Source organism: Lontra canadensis, unplaced genomic scaffold, assembly GCF_010015895.1.
Source record: "Lontra canadensis isolate GAN:19392208 unplaced genomic scaffold, GSC_riverotter_1.0 scaffold61, whole genome shotgun sequence".
NCBI classification, from domain to species: Eukaryota; Metazoa; Chordata; class Mammalia; order Carnivora; family Mustelidae; genus Lontra; species Lontra canadensis.
Window position 1 is genome coordinate 4,362,812 of NW_022631055.1, and position 10,588 is coordinate 4,373,399.

Consider the following 10,588-nt stretch of genomic DNA (forward strand, 5'->3'; position numbering starts at 1 on the left):
AAACAACAGAAATTAATTTCTTACAACTTTGGAGGCCTCAAAACACAAGATCAAGGTACTGGGCAATGTGTTTTCTGGTGAGATGTCTTTTCTTGACATGTAGTCAGCTACGTACTTGCTATATCCTCACATAGTATTACATGACAGAAAGAGAGTATGAAAGAGCAAGCGAGTAATTCCTCTGGAGTCTATTCTTATAAGGGTACTAATCCTATCAGAGTAGGGCCCCTTATGATTTGATTTGACCTCCGTGAATTCCTTAGAGACCTATCTTCAAATATAGTCATATTGGGGCTTAGTTCTTCATTATACGAATTTTAGGGGAACACATTTAGTCCATAACTATCTGTTTTGTATTATCTTTTATGGCATGCTTCATGATGTTTTACTATACTAGCACAATAGTATATTTCTACAACATACACACTCATAAACATATACATACACACAAAAGTGTACACACACATAGGTATGCATGTATGCATGGCATGTCTCATAAAACAAAAACAAAAACAAAACAAAGAGAGGCCTGTCCACAAGCATCAGAGTTTGGAGACTGCTAATCTAGGGTATATTTTAATGCTAGTGGTGAAAAAATTACTACATCTCAAGATAGCATAGTTTATTTTTAGATCTTTCTTTTTGAAGTTTTCTAGTATTTTCAGTTAAAACGTGTCCCCTCAATAATGATCATTCATTGGTTTCACTTCTACTATACATCAAATAAAACAAATCCACCCCTTTTTCATGTCAGAACCAGTTATTTCTATGAAGTTATTAAATTTAATACAATGCATTTAAATATTTATTTATTGAGTCTCTCTTATGCCACCAAATGCTGGGATGTAATCCCCTCCCCTAGGAAGTATATTGATTGTTTTAAAGATATTCATTTATAGGGATTACGTTACTGAAATAAGGTGAGATCAAGGAAGAGGATGTAACTATGTGAGGTGACTGATGTTAACTAAATTTATTATGGTAACCATTTTGAATGTATGCATATTTAAAATACTACATTGTACACTTTAAACCAATACAATATTATGTCAGTTAAATGGATAAATAAATGTCAATAAAATGGGGGAAAAAGACCAAGGAGGTGGCGGGCCAAAACAGTAGCTACACTAAGGAAAAACACCTTATGTGCAGAAAGGGTGGTGATTAACAGAAGCATTCCTGCAAATAAAATTTTGCAAATAAGCCCTTCAAGGGGATGGAGCAGGAAGGACAGCCTTCCAGGGATAGAGTGAAACTGAGGTCCTAAGTGGTCCCAAAATGAAAGAGAATAAGGCAGATTTGGGGAAGTACCAACAATTCCATAAACTTCAAGCACAGCAGGTGGTTAATGTTGGGATCTAAGCTGGAACTAGATTTTTAAAAAAACAAACCAAACCAAACCAGTCTCCATGACAATAATGACAAATGTTGGGATTTTGTATACATGGTAATAAATAACAGTTAAAGGACTTTAAGCCAGGGAATGATATACTTAGTGTTTTAAGAAATTCTCTCTATTTGGATAGTACGAAAATGACTGCATATCCATAGGCCAAAAAGGAGGTGAGAAATTATGCTACCCAAAATACCTACTAAGGCTAGAACTGATTTGACAGTGACATGGCATTACAAGAACTGTCAACCCCATCTCCAGATTTTGTGTGTGTATGTGAGGGTATGTGGGCAAATTTATTTACTTGTAAGATCTTAAGGCAAGGAAGCGAAAGTTTGTCAATAAGGTTGGAGATGTGGAAATATTTACTTACAGGTATTCCAAAGACACAGTGGCAAAATGCCTTGGAGAAATAAAATCAAGATAAAGAAGTCCAGAGTAGTACAAGGATAAAGTATGAGTGAACCCATAAAGAAAACTGATAATTAGGGGGGAACTAAAGTTTTGCAAGATGAACCAAGTTAGAGAGGTATATAAGCAATGTTTGTAAAACCTGGCCTCAAAATCACCACTCCCTTCCTTCCTAGAAGGAGTCAGTGGTGACCTAAAGTGATTATTATTCTGTGATTGTCCTGTCCTAGTTGACCAAACTAATTGTATGTCAAAAACAGCAGCAGTGACACCTGGGTGGCTCAGCTGGTTAAGCGTCCGACTCCTTATCTCAGTTCCAGTCTTTACCTCAAGGTTGTGAGTTTGTCCTGCATTGGGCTCCATGCTGGCCATGGAGCTACTTAAAAACAACAATCAAAAAAACCAAAAAACAAAACATAAAACAGTGCAATGTCACACACTGTCACTGTGTCAGGCCTCTCTGGAAGTAGTCTTCTATGTTCCATGCCAAAAAGCTCCAATTCCTAACTCTTCTTATAATAAATGGTTTTATGTCCCTCATAAACTTGATTAGTCCTCACAGAAGATATTCCAGTTTGCCTATGATGACAGAGCAATTTACAAAATTTAATTTTTAATTTCTGCCATGTTTGTTCCAAAAATGATTTTAAATAGCTGAAATAGGTGATATTATAAAATGTTGGTGGGAAAAAATGAGAAAATAGGACAAAAAGAGTAAATAACAAAATATGAGTCAATAGTGACATTAAGTATATAAAGTATATGTCATAAGGTCTTCAGTATTTACTGAAATGAGGCTACAGATCTGGTTATACTATTGTCTGCAACACACAGTGTGTGCGTGTGTGTGCACTCACACATATGTACACATAAAGTATTCATGTGTTTCTGATCCTGATTTACAAAAAGAGAATACTCAGAGAGTCACAAGGCTCCAATTTTTTTGATTCAGTTAGAGTTATATGGGAATGTTTAAAGGCTTTAATGTCATGGCCTTTCATGATAAATCTATCTTCTGTGATTTCTGTTCACAGAAAGTTTGCTGAAAGGCAACTCAAGTGAACGATATATTAAGGTTGTCAAAGATCACAGCAATCACTCCAAAATCCATTTCTGAGCACCTAAACCTGTGAAGTTTATGGAAATTCAAGGGCCCCCTAGCTCTTGAATGCTCTTTTCTGCAACTAATCATACTAAGCTATATTTTAAAAATGGCACTGCTGACCTCTCACCCTGGCCAAGTCAATTAGATTAATAGTTCTGACATAGCAAATGGAACAGCTAATCTCACAGGTGCTCTGATCTGAAGTATCATTCCTAGCTGACTTCAATCATGGTTACTGGTACTGCTAAACTAAGAAACCACCTTGGACAACTCAGATCATTCAATTAGACTAAATTAGAGCCATAACGAGCTAGAGTAAACAAATAGCAGATGTTGATTAAAAAAATCATAAAGTAGGAGAAGACCAACATTGCTGTGATTTCTCCTCATGATATATCTAGACAGTGAAGACAAAAAGAAATATACAATTTCAAATACCACATAAAAGAAAGCAAATTTGGTTTTGAGTCTATGTCTAAAAGTTTAATACCATAGAATTACTCAATGACTGTAGGTTTTATCCTATATACTATAAAGAAGCTGACTCACCAGGGCACAAAGGTATAAATAGATGCTCCTTTACTCACTTTAATACTTATTTTAAGGAATATGCTTCCTATAGGAATGTACTTGGTATATTCTTCCTAAAAGAAACCACAAGTCATAGGATAAAGGCAATAATGATGTTTCTGATATTTATGGGAAAATAATTTTGAAAAAGAAGCATTTTGCATTTAGATTTTTGGAACAAGCACCAATGTCAGTCATTAGAAAAATTATTTATTTATGTATTTTAAAATTGCAACCTTTACTTCTTTTTCTTTGGACACTTCCCGTCCTAATTCTCCAGTTTTCCCACTTCCTACTTATGCCCTTCAGTTCAGCTTTTATTTTTCTTTCCTTATTGGTAGAAAAGAAGTATGCTAGATTTTTAAATATTTTTCAAATATTAACTCATCTAAAATTTACAGCAACCCTGTGAAGTAAGTCCTACTATTGTCTTCATATTACATATGAGGAAATTACTATATATAAAGATTCAATAATTTTCTTATTCAGTGTTTAAGTAATTTCCCCTATGTGTGCCCAAGCTCCTCCATGTTCCATTTCAGTTCACTATAGCTTCAAAATGGCACTTTTCAAAAAATATGTTGTTTCAAAAAACATACCTATGTAGAGGTCTAAAGAAACACACACACACACACACACACACACACATACATATAAAAATAGAGTAATAATATAAATTATTTTTCAAATTATAAATATGTATCAGCTAGTTTAAATAATCTGTATGATAATCAAATCCTTAAGCGAATGAAGAAATAAATATGCATGTATATAAAGCTAATTCAAGTAAACAAGTTCACTGTAGAGTATTTAAAAAACTTACAAATATTTATTTATTATTTTTTAAAGGTTTTATTTATTTATTTGACAGAGAGATAGAGCACTAGCAGGAGGAGCAGCAGGCAGAGGGAGAAAGAGAAGCAGGCTCCCTGCCAGGAAGAGAGCCCTATGGACCTTGGCTCCATTCCAGGACCCTGGGATGGTGAACTGAGCAGGCATTTAACTGACTAAGCCACCCAGGCGCCCTCAAAATGTACAAATATTTAAAAGCAAAAAGTTAAAAATCACAAGCAATTTCAACAATTGTAGAAGCCACTCCTAACATTTTGGTGAATTTCCTTCCAACCATTTACACATGAACATGTAAGTTTTTCTTTACATTTAATTATTATGTCAATTCTGACATTCTGATAATATTAATTCCATGTTGCCATTCATATGTTGCCATTCTACATTTGCCCAAACTTTAAAAAAAACATTTTTTAAAAAGATTTTATTTATTTGAGACAGAGAGAAAGACAGCATGAGGGGGGAAGAGGTTAGAAGGAGAAGCAGACTTCCCGCCAAGCAGGGAGCCCGATGTGGAGCTAGATCCCAGGACTCCAGGATCATGACCTGAGCCGATGGCAGTTGTTTAACCAACTGAGCCACCCAGGCACCCCTCAAAAAGCCATTCTTGCTGTAAGATCTACTTAAGAAAATAAAATTGTTTTCTCCACATAGTGTTAGAATTGGCAGTGACCCACAGATACTTCTGTTTTCACTGTCATGGCCTTAAGGGAGACATTTGTTGAGCCCTCTTCCTCACAAATAGTCAAGTTTAGAAATGGTCAAGTTTATATCTTAGTCATCTTTGAATCCCACATAGTACCAAAGAAAAATGTCTTCTATACTGTAGGCCCTCAGCCAGAATAGGCTGAATTAAATTCAGAGTACAATGAAGACTGAAGATGTGTAGATCTTACATCTTTAAAACTTTAACATTTGATCAGCCACAACTGTAAGACATTGGAATAGCTACAGTGGCACAATGTATTTATTTATTTATTTATTTATTCATTTATTTTAAGATTTTTATTTATTTATTTGACAGAGATCACAAGTAGGCAGAGAGGCAGGCAGAGAGAGGGGAAGGGAACGCGGGCTCCCTGCTCAATCCCAGGACCCTGGGATCATGATTTGAGCCGAAGGCAGAGGCTTTAACCCACTGAGCCACCCAGGGGCCTCCCGCACAATGTATTTAGAATCAACTAGGACAGTACGATTTTTTTAGTGCTAGTCTTGGGAAAGTGTCTGGGAATATTAACATCGTCTGTCAGTCTAAGGCATTTGTTATTATGTGTGTCTGTTGATATTTACAGGGGATTCTTGGGTGAATCCTTAACTTCTGAGAATAAAATCCATTTTTATTGCTTTTATGCCTACCTGAAAGAAATATATTTGAATTATTTCTGAGTATTTAATAACTTAATGGGTTTATAGGATATTGGATCATGCCATTATCTGTTTTGTATGTCTTAAGATTTTAAAAGGGTTATTCCCTTACATTCTCTGGAATGTACAAAGCAGTTAGCTGATTTAATTTGTGGACATTTTAAAATCACGAATGCCATGCTTTCTACCTCATGTTACCTGAGGGAGCATTTCACACTATTTCTCTATATATCCATTATAAAGTAAATTTCTCTGGTGGTGTATGTTAAACATTATAGTGTGGGCTGGGAATGCCTAGAATTCAGTGTATAGGAGTATAAGTAATAACCTACTCCAGTTTAACACTGGTATGTAACTAAACTTTCCCTTCACTAAGATCAGCATGAGGAAAGAAAAAGTGAAATAAATTCTTACTGGTTTATAACCCAAAATATAAAATAAATACCCATAAGTATAAATAAATGACTTAATAAATTAATAAATGGTATAGAAGAGATAAGTTCCCACATAACATTCCAAATGATTTATGTATATACCCTGCCTTCAAGGTGGGAGACCATAACTCCCCACTGCAGAGATGTGTGTGGACTGTACTTAGTGACTTCCTTCTAAAGAATACAGTACTGGAAGGGGAAAATTAAAGAATGACTTTATAGTGCAGACCATTTGGCTACTTTATACCAGCAATCACTTCTGTGCAGATCATTTGGCTCTGACATTTGAAAATTTGGTCCAAAGAGGAATCTTTCTGGCAATTCCCTTCTGCTTTCTGGTTTCTTAACTTTGGCTCACATTTTAGCCTCTTTGGTAAGAGGGTTTGAATGATTTCTTTTTCCATAAGCAGTGATTCAGAGTCAGTCAAAGCTCTGCCCTGACCTGGATAGGTGATTTGATATAAAGTTTTGCTTTCCTCCAAAAATGGCAAAAGAGAGAGAGAGAGAGAGAGAGAAAAGAGAAGAAAACAGAAGAAAAGAAATGTTCCAAGTTTATTCTTTTAAACTGATTGCTTTATCTGTTTGGCATAAAAATTTTTTGACACAGGGGTGCCTGGATGGCTGAGTGGGTTAAAGTCTCTGCCTTCAGCTCAGGTCATGATCCCAGGGTCCTGGGATTGACCCCCGTCATCACCATCTCTGCTCAGCAGGGAGTCTGCTTCCTCCTTTCTCTCTGCCTACTTGTGATCTCTGTCAAATAAATAAATAAAATCTTAAAAAAATTTTTTTTGACACAGAAGTTAATGAAAAAGGTGAATTATGATTATACAATAGAATACTATTATTGTTATATGACATAGTGACTTCACTGTAAGCTGAACAGGCTCAGTACTTAGTGTCACAAATTGAAGTATAGAATGTCTTCTTTGAGTTATTTAGATTAATATTTATGTAATTATCAATGTTCATTTTGCAATAATTTTTACTTGTTGAGTAAATCAAAACTTTTATACAGACCAGAAAAAATTTATCTGTGTCTAATGTTCATAATAGATGCTTATTTTTTACAAATAATCTATAATAAGAACCAGAATGCACACAAGGATAATTTTTACACAAAAATGAGATTTGGCAATGTCACTGCTCAGCAAAATTACTTAATACAATTTATTTAAGTAGTATTAATCAATACAACATCCTGTAGATTTTATCTATTAAGTAAAAGGTTAGCATACAGACTTAGGTTATACTATAGAAAACTTATTTTAAATGTTGAAAGGAAGTATGAAAAAATCTTAATATTACATATGAAAAAAACTATCCAAAGCAGCTGTAGCAAACTAAAGCTAAATCAATATATATTTGATATATATTTGATATATTGTATAAGTTTATTAAACTAATATTTTAAGTGATGCAATTATGAAGCTAGTCTAAAGGTTAAAGAATTTTAATAACAGAAATGGACCCACTCTTCATATTATCTATTTTTTTCATTAAAATGAGACTAAAGTATATTTGTCACCACTTTATAAACAGAATCAGAAATAGGCAATTGACAACAGGCAATTCCTAAAAATGTTAATATGATATGTCTAAATAGAACTTTTACAGAAAGCACTTTGATCTTCATAAATCTCATTTTTCACTGAAAGACATATCCTTTGGCCATGATTATACTGTCACTCAGTTGTTACCAATGAGGAATTTTTAGACACTTTGAAATATTCATATATACTTACGCGCTAACAAGTTTTATTTAATGTTCTGAGGGTGAAGTTTATTTGCACGTCTAATACAAAATGTTTCCCTGAATTATGGACAAGCAATACACAAAGACTATAACAAATCACCAACACTTAAATTTAGTAAATTCACAAAAGTTTAATAATTCAATGAGGTGCTAATGGTTCATTAAGTATTAAACTATTAGTCCTATCTTGACAAGAAGATAGAAGAGTCATACTGACTTTCATGTAGGTGGCCTTATATTTGTGTTCTACAGGGCTCCAATCTCTACCTTTACTCTATCCATTCTGTACATACTTTACAAGACTATTCTATTTCCATGGGTTCTAGAAGTCCCAAGTATTTATGTTTAATAATTGTATCTGTCCAATATTCAGACCTTTCTGACTTATGGATATACTTATCCTGTTTTCTCACTCAACGCACATTAAAATCAATTCAGACAAACTCAAACAAATGGTTTACTATTGTCTTACATCAACACTACTTCAGTTATTTTTTAATCCTTATTGAAATCAGGTGCCTTGGAGAAATTAAAGATGTCAGGTTTGGGCCAGGGTAAATATAATTTGAAACTCCTAAATTACCACTGTTCCAGAAAATTGAAAAGTGTTCAAATACTGATGAGTACTTTTCACAAGGACACAAAAGAATTCTGCTTTTAGGTACCACTAAGTATCTTGGGGCTTATCAGTGTTTCTGCATAAAAATACTAAAAAAAAATAATAATCCATAGAGATTATTTTTAAAACTTTTAGAAAGGTGATGAAGCAAACAAGATCTAAAGAAATAAGATTACAAGGATGGAAAGGCCTCAAAAAATGAGATTACTTGGAAGTCACTTTTACCTTGAGTATATGGTTATGGTGAGAAGCAATCATCTAAGAATTCTTACTTAACACCAATGACATCCATAGCTATAGAAAAGAGAAACCAAAAGGATGTTTGTCCTAGACTTGAATATTGTCAATAATTTAGCTGAAATTTCTTTCAGGAGAACAGCCAAATTCTATGTTATTACCTGAACTAACAGAAGGTTAAAAAACCTAAGTGAGAGACTAAAAGGACACAGTGTTTTAAACAATATTCTGAGTAAAACATTAGAGTTGAGATCTGCCAAAACATACAATAAAAATCCTGAGGGAGAAGAGGGTAAAGTAGAGATGGTTCTATCAAGATGGAAGTCAACTGTAAGCTAGCCCCAACCTTCACTGAACTAATGTGATCAGGCACTGTTCCATCTGCCACATAAGAAATGAGGAACTTCACAAGGATTATATCATCAGGAGTCCCTAAAATATATATGTACAATATCCACTACTCAATAAAATAACTGAAAGTTTCACAAAAACAAAAACAAAAACAAAAACAAAAAACAGTAATACATTCACATGAATGATAATTAAAAAAGAAAAGAGAAACTGATGTACAGGCAATTTTTAGACTTTGGAGTTAGTCGACAAGTACTATAAAACAACTGTCAAAAATATAAGAAAGCATTTTTTAGGGGCACCTGGGTGGCTCAGTGGGTTAAGCCTCTGCCTTCAGCTTAGATCATGATCTCAGGGTCCTGGGATCGAGTCCCACATGGGGCTCCCTGCTGAGCAGGGAGCCTGCTTCCCCCTCTCCCTCTGCTGCATTCCCTGCTTGTGCTCTCTCTCCTTCTCTCACTCTCTGTCAAATAAATAAATTCTTTAAAAAAAAAAAAAAGAAACATTTTTTAAAATATTAGGCAAAATAGAATAAAAATAAATCAAACATATCTAATCTATAAAAGTCAAATGGATAGTTGATAAATGATAAATATAATATGTGAAATTTAAAACTCATTGTAAAAGAAGGCCAGCATTACTCTGATATCAAAACTTGGGCAAAGAAATTATAAGAAAAGACAAATACCCCAAAATATCCTTTATTAGTATTATATCTAGCCCATCAAAAAGAAGTGGAATTTTGTCTCAAGAATAAAGGTTGGGATAACTTTAAACAATTACTATAATCTACAATATTAGTAGAATGAAAAAAATTTTAAGATTGTATCAATAGATGCACAAAATGTAACAACAAATCTAACATTCATTCCTGTTAAAACTTTCAACAAATTAGAAACAGAAGGATAGTGCTATAATCATAAAGGGGATCTAAAAAGAACCTAGAGCTTACATCAGACTTAATGGTGAATGACTAAATACTTTATCCCCTAAGGTCAAGGACAGTTAGGAAATCTGTGGTCACCACTTTCATTTAATACTATAGTTCTAAGCAGTGTTATAAGACAAGGAAAAGGGATGACTGTCTATACAAAAAATCTTATAAAATATACCCAAAAAAGCTATTAAAACTAAAAAGTGGGTTTAGCGAGGGGTAGGATATAACATTAATATACAAAAATCAACTCTATCTCATATACTAACAACAAACATTTCAAAATTACAAAAAATATAATATTCAGTAATATCTTTAAATAAAAACTTGGATAAAGCTATAAAAAGATGGCTATGAAAAAATATAAAACATTGTGATAAGAAATTAAAAACCTAAAAAGTGAGATATATCTGTTCAAGAATCAGAAGATATACTATTTTAAGATGGCAGTAGTACTCAAATTAATCAACACAGTGCAATCTAAATTTGAACTAAAAGACTAAATATAAACATAAACTAAAAGCAAAAAAAGACACCCATCAGAATAGCTGGGATGGGGGGCAAAGA